The sequence below is a fragment of the Thalassophryne amazonica genome, chromosome 4 (assembly GCF_902500255.1).
Source record: "Thalassophryne amazonica chromosome 4, fThaAma1.1, whole genome shotgun sequence".
Lineage (NCBI taxonomy): Eukaryota > Metazoa > Chordata > Actinopteri > Batrachoidiformes > Batrachoididae > Thalassophryne > Thalassophryne amazonica.
This window is the reverse complement of record NC_047106.1, coordinates 123,766,412-123,785,281: the sequence shown is the minus strand read 5'-3', so window position 1 is coordinate 123,785,281 and position 18,870 is coordinate 123,766,412.

The following is an 18,870-nucleotide window of genomic DNA, read 5'->3' as shown; positions in this document are numbered from 1 at the left end:
CCTTTACTTTAGTTTTTGTACTAATGTCGTGAGAGATCCAGAGTCTTCTTTGTAGTGTGCCATATCCCTTCGATGCAGACAGAATCTTCTTTCCACTTCAGATCTGAAGAGTTTGTGTGGTAACAGTACTACGCAGGTAGGTAAAACACTGGTTGTCTTCAGTGGATTATCAAGGACCTTAATCCTCTCTGGTAACTCAGTGGACCTTGGAGGAGGTTGATAGAATACCTCGGTTTTGGAGATGTTGATTTTCATTCCGAACATATCGACTACAGAAGAGAAACAATCCACAATCTGCTGCAAATCAGCTTCATTACTGGCTACAAGAGCCGAGTCATCAGCATAAAGCAGTTCCCTGAGACACTTGTTTTCGTATGGGCATGAAGTCGGGCAGGTTGAAAAGTTTGCCATCTGTCTGTACGAATAAACACACCCTTGTTGAGCACTTCATTCATAATATCCAGCACAGCTGTGAGGTAAAGGGAGAAAAGAGTTGGTGCCAATACACATCCCTGCTTCACGCCATGGTTAACCAAAAAGGCATCACTGGGTTCACCGCCGACTCAGACTTGTGCCTTCGTTCCATCATGGAATTGTTTGGCGATATTAACAAGCTTTTCAGGGCATCATAGACTTCAAGGACCTTTCATAGAGTTGCGTGGTCACTGTGTTGAAAGCCTTTGCGAAATCAACAAAGACTACATAAAGGCTGATGTTGCTCTGTCGCATTCTCTTGGAGCTACCTCCAATATATTCAGTCTGGAATCCACACTGAGATTCAGGGAGAACGTTTTCTGCAATGACTTTCAATCTATTCAACACAATTTTGGAAAGACCCTTGCCAAGCTGTGGCCAACAACTGATATACCCCGGTGGTTTCTGCACTCTGCATGGTCGCCCTTTCTCTTATAGATGGTGATAATCAAAGCATCTCGATAGTCTTGGGGCACATTACCAGAATGTAGGCATCTGTTGAATAAGTCTAGCAGAGCTTCGCACAGCTTTTTGCCTACATTTTTCAGAATGTCTGAGGGAATGCCATTGAGACCAGGTGCTTTATCACTAGCCATTCACTTCAGAGCATTCTTAAGTTCTTCCATACTAATTTCTCCACACAACTCATTCCTTATAGGTTTCTTTTCCAGCTGTAGACATGCATATGTCTGTGCAGATCCTTCTTGGTTAAGCAGGTTGTCAAAATGCTCCCTCCATTTAGTCTTAATGCTGGGGCATCAGCATTGCTTTTGGGTTCATAGATGGCCTTCAGCATGGCAAACAGACCTTGATAGTTATGATTGTCAGCCATATGTTACAGTTCTTCAGCTTTCTTCAGCCACTATTCATTCTTAAGCAATCTCACTTCCCTCTGCACCTTGTTCTTGATTTCAGCAAGTGCATTCTTGCTCCTCTCAGAGGTCTCTTGTAGGTGTTTAAGATGCTTACTTTTCTTCTCTTTTAGGAGTTTCTCGATTTCATCGCCATACTCCCAGAACCAATCAGGAGATTTCCTATGGGGATGACCTAGAGCAGGGGTGGGCACTTGTTCCAGAAAGGGCCAAGAGGGTGCAGGTTTTCTTTGCAGCCACTGACTTCACCAGGTGATTTCACTGATGAACTGATTCCACCTGCTCAAAGTGATATTAATCAGTGAAATCACCTGGTGGAGTCAGTGGCGGCAAAGAAAACCTCCATCCTCTTGGCCCTTTCTGGAACAAGTTGCCCACCCCTGGGCTGTTCTTCATTCAGGTTGATTGTTTTTATTGAGCATTGTTCACACATTCCATGTTGCAACAGTTATGTTTTTTTTCTTAGATTTTTTACCGCTTTAGGTGAAGTCCCACTGACCACACCTAGCCAGCCAGGTGTGATCTGAGTATGCATTTTTTTACCCCACCGTTTCTAGGGGCTTCCCATCACATGGCATCAAAGGACTGCCTGGAGACTCACATTGCTGCCTCAACAAGCTCTTACTGGGGGGGTCAGCTAGAGTTGTGACCATCAAATATGAGCCGCCTGTGTGCAGAGCTTCTGCTAACAGCTTCCAGCTACTCAAGCCTGCTGCCATTGCATACACTCCATCACCACAGGACATTCTCCACTCAAAACAAAACACCTTGCACGGTCCCAAAGCTAGTTGGTGTTGTGCCTGCACCATCGCCACAGGATGTCCTCCACCCAAAACAAAACACCTTGCATGGTTCCAAAGCCAGTTGTTGTTGTGGCTTCACTAGACTGCCTCTCTGGTCCTCAGTGCCTAGTACAGTGCAGTACACAAGAGTGCAACGAGCATTGCTGACGAAGAGGATACCCTGCAGTAGCAGCTCAGTGGCTAGTTGATGCCATTGTGTTGGTCTCAGCTTGTTGAGACTCCTCCGCATGCCATTTGGTGTTCACGCCATTGGCCAGTAAGCTCATCTGCCGCTTGCACCATCAGACACACTGCTGCCAATGTCTGGACCTGTAACCCTTGGTAGGAGGGCAAGAGGGTCCTATCACTTGCCCAAGGTGGAGTGTTCATGTTCTCCCCATGTTTCCGTGGGTTCTGTTCGGCTTCCTCCAACATCCAAAGATGTGCAGATAAGGTAAATTGGAAACATTAAATTGCCAGTACGTGTGCGTGCAGGTGTTAAAAGGGACCTCTTTTTTGGTATAGTAGTGTCAGTGTAAATGATAAATAAAACTAATTTTCAAATAATATTTATCGTTCTAAACAAATTTGCTAAAAATAAATCACCACTAGAGGTGATGCATTCAAACCACAATTTTTCCATATGCGTATGGAGAAATGTGTTTACCATACAACAGAAGGCCATAAGCTCTGCACCTCTACATGGATGCCAAACAGAGTAATTTAACATTTTTTAATTTACTTTATTTTATTTCTATCTTGGTGGATCATGGGATTAATTTTCATCGCAGGAAGAGTCAACTGATGTCTGTGATAAACGCTGACATGAATGAATGAGAAGCTGTGACTCTTTCAACTTTTTCAATCAGTTAATTTTCTTGTTGTGGAACAAAACACCGGCTTTCTCCATTTCAGGCTTGAAACACAGAAGGACTTGTTTTACAACATTACATTTCAGCTTTCAGACGTTGTTTTCCAAAATTAGGACGCTTTATGTGGATAGGTTTTTCGTCAGGCTGTGATTATGAATCTGACTGAAATGAACAGGTAAGATTAATACTTTATATTTGAATATTTGTTATGTCCTCAGCTGGACTAATAAATAAATAAATAGTCTACTTTTGAAGCTTACCTCCTGCAAAGACTTCCTCGATTCATTGTTGCCTCTGCGCTCAAGGCGACAGCTGGCTTTGGTCTTCTTTACTGGGATCCTGTTTCTGAAGCTCACGTGACTGTGGCTCGTCCCATGTGTACACACTTACTGAACTCAAATAACGCTGGGACTGCAGTTTCTTTCAACAAGTTTTTGTTTTCAAACCCATTGAGCTCCACTGGATAGCTCTTTCATTGCAGTCCCGCAAAAAATGGTTGCTACACACTTTTGACAGCCTGTTAGCAGGTGGGTCCTTTAGTGTCATTGTGCTTAGCCACTGCCTGAGCCTTTCCTTATTTTGCAGCAGTAGCTCATTATAACTAATATTCTTTCTTCTGTATTCCTCATAGTACAGCCTGGAACCATGCAAAAACCCCCTCATTTTCACTAAAACACTTTCCTATTTTTCTCACTTGCACATAGATTTCAATATGGATACAGTGTAGCGGGAGCTTGGACCCTGTACACATATGTCATGAAATTTCGACCAGTCAGATGCAGTCTTTATATATATTTTTTATTTTATTGATTCATTAATTATTAAAACATGCAGCTGGTCTGCTCTATGTAAGCCTGATTCCCGTCAGATCTCAGAAGCTAAGCAGTGCAGGATCTGGTTAGTACTGTACTTGGATGGGAGACCTCTTGGAACACCAGCGGCTGTGTGTGGTTCTCCAGGTAACACTGCAGTTGTGTCAGGAAGGGCAGTACAGCTGTATCCGATGTGGAACAAAAATGGCCAGCCGAATGGACAACAACAACAATGACAACATTAATATTCAAACAACAACAACCAACAACAACACATATGAAGGGTGGAAATGCAATTTTTTTTAATTCTGTTTCATCAGAAAAAACTAAGAATTATATTAAGCTAGCTGTTCTTTAATGTGGTGTATTTCTCTATAGTGCCTTGCAATAGACTAGTGTCCTGTCCAGAGTGTATCCTGCCTCATGCCTATGACTGCTGGGATCTGTCAGGATTGGGACTATGATGTCTTGTGCTATGTTTTCTGTTATTTGTTTCTGCTTGGGTCTTGCTGCACTGCTTTCTTGTATGTCATTGGTGCTCGGTGGTGGGCGTGTCCCTCTGTCTTTCCACTCCCACACCCTGGATCTTTCCCTCACACCTGTTCCTCATTGTCTGCTCATCAATTTCCTGTACTTAAATCTCACCTTGTCCAACTGTTCCCTGCAAAATTGTCATGCCTCACAGCCTTTGCTTCCAGCCCTAGTTTCTGAGTTTTATCTTGATTGCCTTGCTACATTTTTTAACATTCTGTATGTTTTTTGGACTATGCCCTCGCCTGATGATTTTGATACTGTTGCTGTTTTTGGACTGCCTTCTTGTGTACGGAACTCCGGAAGTATCGACAGTAAACCTTTTAAAAGTGACCATCTGTGTCTGAGCCTTGCATTTGTGTCCTCCCATTTCATGCCGGTGACCTTGAAAGAACAGTCTGGCCAAACATAGACACAAGTTTAGGTGCAATTCAATAGGCAGTATGTGCACACAGTCAACAGCTGGCTCAGCAGGAGGACAAATTATCCACGCTCTGTGCCAGACTTAGTGAACTGACCACCCAGGTCGGACAATTGGTGGCCAGACTGGACCAGCAAGTTTCCCCAGCAACACAAGCTGCAGCTCTTGACAGCCCACTTCCGGGTTCGTCAGTACCGCTGCTGACTCCACAGCCAAACCCAGTTTTTTGCAATCAACTCTCCTGTCCAGAGTGCTTTTCGAGGGAGTCAGGAGACTTCACACCATTCATCACTCATTGTGAGTTACATTTTTGAATTAATGGAATCTATGTTCCCATCTGACAAAATGAAAATCAAATTCATCATCACCTGATGGGATGCATGGCAGCCTGGGGACAGCCAGAATGGAGCAGGCAGTCAGAATATTGTCAGTCTCTCGTCTCATTCACCATGACTTTGCAGCAAGCATTCCAGCATATGTCACCGGGTGGGGAGGTAGCAGGATCGCTAATGAAGCTGAAGCAGGACACATGGAAGGTGGCAGATTACGTAGAAGACTTCTGCATCCTAGCAGTCAAAAGCGAGTGGAATCTCGCTGCTCTGAATTTTTTTTTTTTTTCCAAGGACTTCGCTGATCATATCCAGGACCAGCTCATTGCTGTGGAACTTCCCGAGGATCTTGATGCGCTGATCATGCTCGCCATCAGAGTGGATGACGGAAGAGGATGATGGACAGAGTTCCGAGGGAGACCCGTTCTCTTCGCAATAGGCCAACAGAACCAAGATTTCATCCCGTTGGCACAACCCAGTCAAGTTCCATTCCATCAAGGGTCCACACAGAGGAACCTACACAGCTTGGCCTCACTCGCCTTTCCACTGAGGAGTGTCGTCAACATCAGGAAGAGGGGTGGTGCTCTAATGCGGACAAACAGATCATTTGATCTCCATTTTCCAGGTCAGGGGTGCCCCCACCCAAAACAAGCAAGTTGTTCAGGTGAGTCAAAATTCAATTATTTTGGCTACTCCGCAAAACATGATGAAAGATGATTTTTCATTTTCAATTTCAATTTATTTTCATTTATATAGTGCCACAACAGAGTTGTCTGAAGGTGCTTCACACAAGTAAAGTCTAACCTTACTAACCCCCAGAGCAACAGTGGTAAGGAAAAACTCCCTCTGAGGAAGACCTAAAGCACACCAGAGTCAAAGGGGTGACCCTCTGCTTGGGCCATGCTACAGACATAAATTACATAACAATTCACAAAACGAATATACAGGAAAAGCTGTTGTTGCACAGGAGGTCTCCAGCACAATTACCACACGCATCTCTGGATGAAGCTGCAACCCTTAAACAGAGAGAAAAAAAAAACAGAATCAAGCATCAGAAGACAAGAAATACAGTATAATTTGTCAGCATTAAACAAGGAAAACAGGAAATACTAAGGTGATTGCCCGGCCACTAGCCCTGAGCTTCACTAAAAGACACAGAATTTAGGTAAAGTTGAGCCGCGGCACGCTCCGTTTCCTGATAAAATGCATTAAAAGGTGAAAGGAGTGACACTATACTATGGCAGTATGTTGGTGAGGTGAAAGATACATCTTGCGGTGCGCTGGAACACATCATCAGTGATGTAAACCGGGGTCATTGGGTGTTTTCGGGTCTTTCAACGTCAGACACCCTCGCCCAAGCGACCCGACCGGGGTTGATCAGACCCCAGCCTGTGTCCCAGCAGCGTTAGCCCACAGATCTGCCCTTTTTGATCCATAGCCATCTGTGGCTTCTCTGCGGCGCTTCAGTTGCGGATCTAATAGTCTTCCTCTTTGCCTCCCCGGTGAGGCCCAGCAATGTGAACACTTTACTGAGTGAACGCCCTGCAAATCCTTGGCAGTCCACCTCCAGAGGCTCATAGCGAGTTATCCAGCCCTGCCTCCTGCATCTTCCACCAGCTCCTGGTACTTGGCACACTTCCTCTCGTGTGACCTCGTCCATGCGCTCTTCCAGGGCACTGTGAGCTCCGGTGGCGGAAGTGAGGAGGCCAGACTTTGCCCGTGGTTGAGTGTTGGGCTTCTCCTTCCGGCTCTGTGGAACATGATGGTTCTTGGCTATGGTCCCTACCAGTGCCTTCTGCCTCAGTCGTGACTCAGCCACCTCCAGAGCTTCGTCTGCCCTCCATTTCCTGCCTGTTCGCACCTGAATACCCGCCGATGCTACCTTTGGATCTCTGGATTCCCTGAACTGCAATACCTCCATGTGTCTTAACACCATGAACTCTTCAGCGAGGCCGCTGATTGCGAGCTGCAGGATGTTGCTGGTGCCATACAGAACGGAAGCTGCTCAGACTGCGTGGTAGACCAAGCCATCTACGTAGGTAGTTGCTGATCTTTCTCTCCATGGCCTCGACTGTTGCTATGGGTACTGTGTACACCAGCAGACGCCACAGGATTGGGGCAGATGGAGTGCTGATAATCCAGGCTTGAACCTCCCTGGCAGCCCTGATTTGTCAACCTGGCTAAGCCAGGCCTCGAGCTCTTCACTGGTTTTCCTGGATGGAAGCAGAAATCTTTAAGGCTTGCAGTCAAAGTTCTTCCCAAGGCTCTTAACTGGCTGGTCTGTGATGGATGGGATGGTGGGTCCAAGACAGTGAGAAGCAGAAATATCCACTACTTTTCCCCTCTTGAGGACTAGAGACCTTGATTGTTACCGGCTTAAGCTCATCCTTGCCCAGGTGATGAGCCTTCTTAGGCCTTGGAGAATCCACCACCTACTGCCGGGACAGATGTGGTGGTGACAGTCAGGTCATCCATAAAGGCTCTTATTGGGGGCTGGCGTACTCCCGATTTTGTCAAGGGACCCCTGCACTCTGCCTCTGCTGACTTGACTACCATGTCATGGCGAGGGCAAAAGGATGACTGAGATGGTGCATCCGTTATTATACACATTCTCAAGCCGGATGCCAGTCCGATGTGCTTGACCCAGCAGTGACCTCTTAGCTGAATTATCATAGTAACCAGGAGGAGTCAGTGACTTTGCTGGGAACATGATGTCATTGGAGGGCAAGCTCAACAAGCTTGTGAGGTATGGAGCCGTACGCATTGGCGAGGTCCAGCCATAGTACGGTAAGGTTCCTTTCCTTCACGGGCCTCCCTGATGAGTTGTTGACCACTCCAGTGTGTTCCAAACAGCCAGCACTCCAGGGATCCCGCCCTTCTGAACCGAGGTGTCGAAATAGCTGTTCTTCAGAAGGAACTCTGTTAGTCGTCATGACAAGATGCTGAAGAAAATTTTGCCTTCGACGCTAGCAGCCAGATGGCTCTGAACTGACTGATGTTCTTGGCATTCTCTTCCTTGGGGATCCAACACCCCTGGCGCATCTCCATTGGTCTGCATCTTTCCTCTGTGCCAGATCAACCCTCAGATTTTCCAATGGTGACCAAGGAGTTGCGGGCAGCACTTGTACACAGTGTATGAAACACCACTGGGGCCTGAGACTGAAGCTGTTCTGGCTCCCTTCACCACCTCCTGAACCTCTGTCCAGGTGGGCTCCCTCAATACAAAGTCCACTGTTGGAGGTTGTGGGCTTATGAGGGCACTCTGTGGCCCAAGCTCCTTGTCTCTCTCTGGGGCGCTGAGGGTGTTATGCAGAAAGGAGTTTACATCCTCAGTTGAGCACAGGAGGCTGCCGCTACGCTTGTCCCCCAGCAGCTTCTTGGTGAAGGTGAAAGGGTGGAAGGTGGAATCTGACACAATGATCATGTCTGGTCGGAGTCGTGTCACTGTTATCCTGGCTGGGAACGTCAGCTGTTTACCAAGGTCCACTTCCAGTTGCCAGTCGGTGGGCGGAAGTGAGGAAGCCAGACTTTCCCCGTGGTGTTGAGTGTTGGGCTTCTCGCCGGCTCAGCCATACGAAAGGGAAAATAAGTGCATATTAAGTCTGGACTTGAAAGCCTCCACAGAATCTGACTGTTTTATTGATGCAGGGGGATCATTTCACAGAACAGGGACACAATAAGAGAAAGCTCTGTGACCCGCAGACTTCTTATTCACCCTAGGGACACAAAGTAGTCTGCACCCTGAGAACGCATAGCCCGGGATGGTATATAAGGTTTAATTAGGTCAACTAGGTAGGGAGGTGCCAGTCTGTGAAGGGAGGGGCAGTCCCCTGCTGGGACTGGTTGGGGCTGAGGGAGAGAACCAGGAAAAAGACATGCTGTGGAGGGGAGCATAGATCAATCACTAATGATTAAATGCAGAGTGGTGCATACAGAGCAAAAAGAGAAAGAAACACTCAGTGCATCATGGGAACCCCCCAGCAGGTCTAAGTCTATAGCAGTCATCCTCATATATTTCTAATGGGGAGGCCAAAAGACAATGTAGGATCAAAAATTACCCCAAGGTTTCTCACTTTGTCTGTGTGATGTATGACACACGATCCTAGGCTAAATGTTAACCGGTCAAATTGAAGTCTATCAGAGTTTAAATGAGGAATTTTCTAGACATCCAACTTCTCACTGATGCAAGGCAATCTTCTAAGGATTTTATGTGGATGAGATGACCAGCAGTTATCGGCATGTATAACTGAGTATCATCAGCATGACAGTGAAAGGTAATCCCAACGTGCCACAATATGTGCCCAAGGGGTGCTATATAAAGGGAAAAAAAGCAGGGGGCCTAAGACGGATACCTGTGGAACCCCAAATTTCACGTCACTAAGGTTAGAGGTAGTGTTACTGTACAGAACACAGTGAGAATGACTGGTCAAGTATGACATCATCCATGCATTTCAGTCCTCTCAGACCCACGGTGCAAAGTATAGAATAAAAAACTACTACTAAGCTAAGTAAAACACTACCTAATACTAATGATTTACAAAATTTGATTTTAAAAATAACAATATAAAACAGTATAAACAGTGTAAGCAGGGTACATATAACAGTATGATGCTGTAGTGCAAATGGCAATATACTAATGTAAACAGTATAACATTAAATACAATAGTGCAATGGCAGTATGCTAATGTAAACAATATAACATGAAATAAAATAGTGTAATGGCAGTATGCTAAAGTAACCAGTATAACAGTATAATACAGTAGTGCAAGTGGCAGCAGTATGCTGATGTAAACAGTATAACATTAAATATAATAGTGCAATGGCTGTATACTAATGAACCACTGTAGGCAGACCTGATGTGGATGCAATAGTGCATTGGGGGTGGGTGGGGGGGGTGGGGGTGGAATAAAGTGAACTGAGCAGGTGGGGGCAGAGCAGGGAGGCAGATGAGGATCCTGACTGCCTGGTGGAAGAAACTGTCTTTGAGCCTGCCCTCCCAAGGGCAAACTGTACTCCCTGTCTTCCCCGAAACACCAAGCCACGAATGACTATATTGAAGAATCCCTGGCTGTTGGACTTATCCATCTTTCCTCCTCTCCAGCTGGCACTGGATTATTTTTGTGGAGTTAAAATGATAAGACCCTTCCTCCCTGTATCGATTTTAGGGGGCTTAATGAAATTGCTGTCAAGAACCGTTACCTCCCTCCCTCTGATCGCCATAGCATTCCAACTACTGAATGGTGCTAAAGCGTTCACTAAACTGGATTTTACGTAACACTTAACATTTGGTGAGAATTCAGGAGGGGGATAAATGGAAAACTACATTCAATACCCTCACCTGTCACTACAAATATTTGGTGATGCCATTGTAGTGATGTCCCCTGAAATTTCCTTAATAAGCTTTTGTTTGTCTATTTGGATAATATCATGATTTTCTCCTGTGATGATGAGACTCATTCAGAACATGTCTGAGTGGTACTTCAATGGTTACTACAAAACCAGTTGTATGTCAAGGTGGAGAAATGTGTTTCACAAATCCACAGTGTCTTTCTTAGGATTTGTGTTAGCTGTGGGGGAGATCAAAATGGACCCAGGAAAGGCTGCCAGGTTGGGCTTTGCCACACACCCACAAAGAGGTTCAAAGATTTCTAGGGTTTGCCAATTCCTACTGAAATTTATTAGGAACCTTACTACTGTAGCATCTCCTTTGCATGACCTCACCTCTTCTCAAAGGGAGGTTTCCTGGACCCTCGAGTGTGACAAGGTATTTTGGGTGCTAAAACATTACTTCACAGCTGCCCCTGTGCTACTCCTTCTGGATCCCACCTGACAGATGGTAAGTTGCATGCATATGCTTTTCTGTCTAAAAGAATTGTCCACCGCTGAATGCAATTTCAAGATTGGCCATCGCGAATTGTTGGCAGTTAAAGTGGCCCTGGAGGAGTGGTGCCATTGGTTGGAAGGGGCATAGATGCTGTTCCTTGTGTGGACAGACCACAATCATTTGGAATACTTATGCACTGCGAAGAGACTCAACGCCAGGTAGGCTATCTTTTGCTGGTTCAATTTTGTTTTGTCATAAAGCCTGGGGTCCAAGAATGGCAAATCTGATGCATTATCTCACAAATTCAACCCCGACAGTATGTCTTCAGATCAATCTACCATTCTGCCCGCATCATGGTTTATTTCTGTGCTCATCTGGGATATTGAAACTAGGGTAAAGGAGCCCTCTGAAGAGTTACCTGTGCCTCCAGAGTGCCCTCCTGGGAAGCTCCTAGTCCCTGACCCCCTTAGAGGGGATGTTATCAGGTGGGCCCATGACAGCCATTTCTCCTGCCACCTGAGCATTAAAAACACATTCTTCATGTTTCAACAGAGATTTTGGTGGCCTAAGATGCTTATGACTTAACCAGTAACATTACTGCCTGTCAAGTCCTCCACAGGGAGGCCTCAGGGGAAATTACACCCTCTCCCGATCCCTAAATGTTCATGGTCGCACATAAGTTAGACTTTGTGATAGGCCTCCCTGTGTCTGATGGTAAAACTGTCGTACTGACGGCTGTCGACTGGCTGTTGTACCTGGTACAATTTATACCGTTGTCTAAGAATCATGTTGTCTAATGTGTTTAAGGCAGAAAGCCAGGGTTAACAAATCCAGGTGATAGCCACCACCAAGATATTACTTATCTCCAGGTTTGTTGAGCCAGATGGCACAAAGAAAGCTTGGGTGTGTTGATTTTGCTTCACATGTTACTAAGCTGAAAATAGTATTAGCTAGTCCAATGCAAACACTAATCTGGTGTTTTACATGACTGCAAGCTTATTTCTCTTGTGACAGATCCTCTATGACATAAAATGGCAGTCTTTATTCTTGTTTATTCACTTTAGTTTTCTTTCCTAGTGCATTTCAGCATTCTCACAGAAACCCAGTTGTCCCAGGGTGTTTTATATTAATTTGTTTCAACCTCAGGAGATGTGAATGCTTGCTCAATGCACAATTAATATTAATTGACTTTGATGGGGTTTGAAGCATGTCATTGAGTAGTTGTTGCAGCCTTGAGACAATATTTTTAGAATACTGAAGTGTTTGGACAGTGCCACCGTCATAACCTGCCAGGTTATTGATATCCTGCCAATGGTCTTTGTTTGCATCTGCTTCTCTCATTAATCTTCTTAACTCCTGTCCAAATGTTGCACTACCATCATTCCATCATTCTCTGAATTTCCATGCATCCCCCCCTTGGCAGATATCAATAATCCAAGAAGGATGAATGGCACAGAGCTCAGAATTCAGCAATTTCTGGGATCATGTTCTGTCTAGTAGGTAGAACATTGATCAGCAATAATGACATATAAAATTAACAAGCTCATTAATAAATAGTGTTGTTAATCAGGTATTTTGCACTAGCACATTTGTACATAAAGTTTGAAACAGATTATTGCTGAAAGAGAATGTACAGCATGTGACTCAACAGCTGTATGTTTTGTCCAAAACTGGTTCTTCCTTCACTGGTTGTGTGAGCTACACTTTGGGATTTCTTGAATATATGCAGGACTTCAAAGAAGTTGCTGGACATCACACCCAGCCTATGCACAGGTAGTTTGAGTGCTGTGAGTAGCAAGGGCAGAAACAGACTTTCTCCCAGTCCCTGTACATGTTGATCAGTATCAGCATGTGCAGGGACTGGGAGTTGTGTATGGGTAGGAGCTTAGGAGCTTTCATTGGTGTGGAAAGGTTTATTGGCCTCAACTTTATGGATAGTGCTGTGATCTGTGCAGAACTGACATATACCCTGACTGCATCACTTCATCACTTAAGAACTTGAGCAAGGAATTGGAGTTTCAGGGTTTTCAATTTTCCTTGATAAAGATGAAGATCCAGGTTTTCAATTAGTTCCTGAACTTAGCCATTAGATGTGTATGTGTATCTGTATGTGCTGAGAATTTTGAATTTGTAGAGACATTCATTTATCTCAGAAGTGACATTTATGCTTCTGAGATTGAAAAACCACAGGGAAGAGCTTAGGTAGGTCACTGGACAGAGGTGTTTGACTGTACTGACACTGTTGCCTGTGTTGTCTGTGAATGAAGGTTTAAATCTTTCAGGTCGTAGTACTTCTTGTATTACTGTATGGTTGCAGTATTACTTTTGACAACATATTTTGGTTTAAGTTTAGTCATAGTCTTGACTAAAAAGTCATAAGACTGAATTATAACTAAAACTAAATGACACTGAACATTTATAAAAATAGTAAAAAAACCACAAAAAAAAAAAACACATGGAATCACAGGTACATAAGTATTCATAGCCTTTGCCATGAAGCTCAGAATTGAGCTGAGGTGCCTCCTGTTTCCTCTGATTGTCCTTGCAATGTTTCTACAACTTAATTGGAGTCCACTTGGGGTAAACTCACTTGATTGGACATGATTTGGAAAGGCACACACCTGTCTACATATAAGGTCCCACACTTGATAGTGCATGTCAGAGCACAAACCACACATGAAGTCAAAGGAATTGTCTGTAGACCCCCGAGACAGGATTTTCTTGAAGTACTAATCTGGGGAATTGTGCAGAAACATTTCTGCTGCTTTGAATTTCACAATGAGCACAGTGGCCTCCATCATTTGTAAATCAAAGAAGATTGGATCCACCAGGAAATGTCCTAGACCTGACTGCTCGTCTAAACTGAGTGACTGGGGGAGAAGTGCATTAGTCAGGGAGGTGATCAAGAACACGATGGTCACTCTGTCAGAGCTCCTGTATTCCTCTGTGGAAAAAGGAGAACCTTCCAGAAGGACAACCATCTCTGCAACAATCCACCAATCAGGCCTGTATGGCAGAAAGCCAGACGGAAGCCACTCCTTAGTAAAAGGCACATGACCGACCACCTGTGGTTTGCCAAAAGGCATCTGAAGGACTCTCAGACCATGAGAAACAAAATTGTCTGGTCTGATGAGACAAAGCTTGAACTCTTTGGCATGAATGGCAGGCCTCAAGTTTGAAGAAAAGCAGGCACCATCATTGCAGTGAAGCATGGTGGTGGCAGCATCATGCTGTGGGGATGTTTTTTTCAGTAGGAAGAACTGGGACAGTAGTCAGGATTAAGGGAAAGACGAATGCCACAATGTACATCCTGAATGAAAATCTGCTCTAGATGTGGCGGTTCTGCCCACCGGCCCGTTTGCCTGTGGTTTTGAATTATTGATATGTTTTGCTTTTCTTTTTTTTTATGTTTGCTTGTCTGGGTGGTCTTATGTCTCCCATTTGTGGGTTTGATCCCTCCTGAGTTGCGGTGGGCACACACCCCTACCGTCGGTGCAAAAGCAAATTATGCACATTATTAGTTGAGTTAACAAGGTTTTAAAAAGGAATAGATCGGACCATGTATCATGCTTAGTTATCATGTTACGGGTCACATATGTCACATGTCATAGAATCCAATGGACGTTAACCTTGTTTAACCTTTACTTTGGAGACCAAACATTCAACACAATCAAAACTATTCCATACCAATAATTTGCATCACTTTTTACCAAAATTGAAGGAACTTTAACCCCTGTACAAACTGAAACTGAGCTTTGTCACCATTTTTGCTGTTTTTACCCGATAACTCCTGATCATTCAGTCATAGATAGTCCAAACTATACCTTTTTGGACTCTTTTTGATCAGACAAATAATGTGTAGTTTTCAAAATAACTTGAATATTTTTAATTTTGACCCCTGTGTATTTCTTCAATTGACCCCTACCTGGCCGCCTATTGAAAATCCAAGTGGCCAGTCAGTTATTTCAAAAGAGTAATGTCTAAGGAGTATTTATGCCAACTTTGGTGCTTGTATCACCATTTGCATGATTGTTTCAGTTATCTGCTGCACTACAAAGGCACATCAACAAAGTATTGAGCAAAGGGTGTGAATACTTGATTTCTTAGTATTTGTTGTTGTTTTTAACAAATTTGCCCACCAAAAAGTGTTGTGGGTAGGATTTTGAGGGACAAATTAAGTTTTTACATTTGGAAATAAGGCTGTAACACAAAATGTGGAAAAAGTGAAGTGCTTGGAATACTTTCTGTATGCACTGTACATTAGCTGGTCTTCACTTGAAATGAGGATTTTTTTTTTTGTGGCATTTTATTTTTTAGTAATTGATTTTGTAAGCCTTTGATGTGCATTCACTGGCAGTTAAATCAAGAGTTGGAAATGACTTCTTAAAAAAATACATAATTCTTTTTTTTAAAGAGAACAACATTACATAATAACAGAGACATCATCCCTAACAGTATGACACCAACTTTTCTAAAGTCATTAAAAATCATTAAAGCTTTTTTAGATTAAAGGAGAGCCTTCTCACAAAAAATACTTTTATTCTTAAATTTTATTTGGAGTAATACAATACAATAAAAATCACAATATGAAACCTTCGTTGATAAGTATGTCAGAAGGAATTGTTTTTGTGACAATATTTATATAAAATATGTGAAACGGTGCATGAATCCAATATGTGTTATTGTCGCAGAGACCACTGACAACACTTTTGAAGAAACACCTCATATTAAAATAAAATAACTGCAGCATAAATGTAAACAAATTCCAAATAGTGAAACCCTGTATTGTTTTAATTCTACTTTTTGTTGTTGTTAATCAGATCTATTACATTGTCAAATCAGAAAAAGTTGGGACCATATGAAGAGAAAATAATATTGACTTTTCTTTCACTGCAAATTGCAAATTACTTCATGTATTGTCTCATCAAATTCATCTTTTCTTGCATTTAAGACCTGCAACACATTCCATAAAAAAACAAAACAAAACAAAACAAACAAAAAACAAAACAAAACAAAGTGAGACATTAAAGCATTTACCACTTTGTAATGTTCTCATTCCTTCTCACAACACTTAAAAGACATTTTGGCATTAAGGATACCAAGCAGTGAAGTGTTTCAGTTGTTATTTTATCCCATTGTTCTTGCAAACATGTTAAGGTTGTTGTGTGGGCCGCTGAAGAGGAGGTACTGCTGGCCCACCACCACCACCAGATGGCGCCCTGCTTGAAGTGCAGGCTTCAAGCACGAGAGGGCGTCATAGCAACTGGGAGTGACAGCTGTCACTTGTCATCAGCACCAGCTGTCACTCATCCACATCACCACCACCTTAAAAGCCGGACTGCAACTCCACCTCCCCGCCGAGAAATCAGCTACCTTGGAGGTAATTTTCTCTGCTGACTCAAAACATTGAGTAATAGTCTGAATTCTTTTGCAGCCGTTTTCTTGTGGTGTTTGCCTTATCTGTGGGATTGGCGTTTGGTGTGATCAGCGACAGCTTCGCTTCACACCCCAACCAGATAAGTGGTTAGACAGGAGCTGCACGAGTGTGTGATTGGAGGTGGAGGTGCTCCCTCCCAAAAGAACACAGACTGCGGGATTACTGAGTGTGCAAACTCACACTCACCTGTGCTGTTTCTGTTCTCTGCCAGCAGTACCAGGTCTGACAGCTGGAGACGGTGACCACCTGGGGACCCAGGACTTGGCGGCTCCGGTGTTCTTCAGATCCATTGGCGGTGAGGGCCGTGTGGGATCTGGCTCGGTTCTGGATGGGCGTCTCCTATCCTCAAGCCTGCCCACACGTCACCCAACGTGTAATTGACTGTAGTTCCAAAGTGATTGTTGTCTGTATTCCGTTGTGCACAATTTACAACATTAAATTGTTACTTTTGGCTTATCCATTGTCCGTTCATTAACGCCCCCTGTTGTGGGTCCGTGTACCTACACTTTCACAACAAAGGTGTGCAACAGTAAGGGCCCTTTTATACAACCCCTGGCAAAAATTATGGAATCACCGGCCTCAGAGGATGTTCATTCAGTTGTTTAATTTTGTAGAAAAAAAAACAGATCACAGACATGACACAAAACTAAAGTCATTTCAAATGGCAACTTTCTGGCTTTAAGAAACACTATAAGAAATCAGAAAAAAAAATGTGGCAGTCAGTAATGGTTACTTTTTTAGACCAAGCAGAGGGAAAAAAATATGGAATCACTCAATTCTGAGGAATAAATTATGGAATCATGAAAAACAAAAGAACGCTCCAACACATCACTAGTATTTTGTTGCACCACCTCTGGCTTTTATAACAGCTTGCAGTCTCTGAGGCATGGACTTAATGAGTGACAAACAGTACTCTTCATCAATCTGGCTCCAACTTTCTCTGATTGCTGTTGCCAGATCAGCTTTGCAGGTTGGTGCCTTGTCATGGACCATTTTCTTCAACTTCCACCAAAGATTTTCAATTGGGTTAAGATCCGGACTATTTGCAGGCCATGACATTGACCCTATGTGTCTTTTTGCAAGGAATGTTTTCACAATTTTTGCTCTATGGCAAGATGCATTATCATCTTGAAAAATGATTTCATCATCCCCAAACATCCTTTCAATTGATGGGATAAAAAAAGTGTCCAAAATATCAATGTAAACTTGATTAAACTAAGAGTTTAATAATCCTCTCCTTTGTTTCAATTGACATCTCTCGTGTTGGAGCCATGATTCATGTCATGTTGTGAAAGTGTAGTGACACGGACCCACAACAGGGGGCGTAAATGAACGGACAATGAAAGAGTCGAATATAAACACTTTACTGTTGTGAATGAGCACAACACAGAGGAATGTGAAATTTTGCACAGTCAATCACAAGGGTGACGTGTGGGCAGGTTCGAGGATAGAAGACGTCTGTCCTGAGATGAACCGGAACCACATGATTTCCTCCGCCACCGAACCCGGAGAATACTGGAGCTGCCAAGTCCCAAGTCCCCAGGTGGCCACCGCCCTCGGAGGTCGGACCTGGTACTGCTGGCAGGGAGCAGAGACAATAAGATATGGGTGTGCGCACACCCAGCAAATACAAGCAGCGACAGTTCCTTAATGGTGGGTAAGACACCTCCACCTCCAAAACAGGAACACAATAACGAGTGCAGTAGTACCTACTGAATACGGCTGAGAATATACTACCTGAACGGTTTGACGATATCTCGGCGATGAGGTGGAGATGACGTCCGGGTTTTATGGAGTGAGTTGATGAAGCATGAATGAGTGACAGCTGTCAGGAGATAATGAGTGACAGCTGTCACCCCCGGCTGTGTCCGTGGCGGCAGCGCCCTCTCGTGCCTGAAGCCCGCACTTCAGGCAGGGCGCCCTCTGGTGGTGGGCCAGCAGTCCCTCCTCTTCTGGCGGCCCACACAACAGGACCCCCCCCCCCAACAGGCACCTCCTGGCGCCCGACCAGGCTTATCGGGGTGTCGACAGTAGAAATCGCCCAGGAGGGCCGGATCCAGGATGAAGCTCCTCTTCACCCAGGAGCGTTCTTCGGGTCAATACCCCTCCCAGTCCACCAGATATTGGAACCCCCGGCCCATTCGACGGACGTCCAGGAGCCGGCGCACTGTCCAAGCCGGCTCCCCGTCAATGATCCGGGCAGGAGGCGGCACCGGACCGGGAGCACAGAGGGGTGAGGTGTGGTGCGGTTTGATTTTGGAGATGTGGAACACCGGGTGGATCCGCAGCGAAGCTGGGAGCTGGAGCTTCACTGCGGCAGGGCTAAGGACCTTGAGGATGCGGAAGGGTCCAATGAACCTGTCCATTAGTTTCGGTGACTGTACCTGAAGCGGGATGTCCTTTGTCGACAACCACACCTCCTGCCCGGGCTGGTATGCAGGGGCCGGGGACCGCCGGCGGTCTGCATGGGTCTTGGCCCTCGTCCGGGCCTTCAACAAGGCAGAACGGGCGGTGCG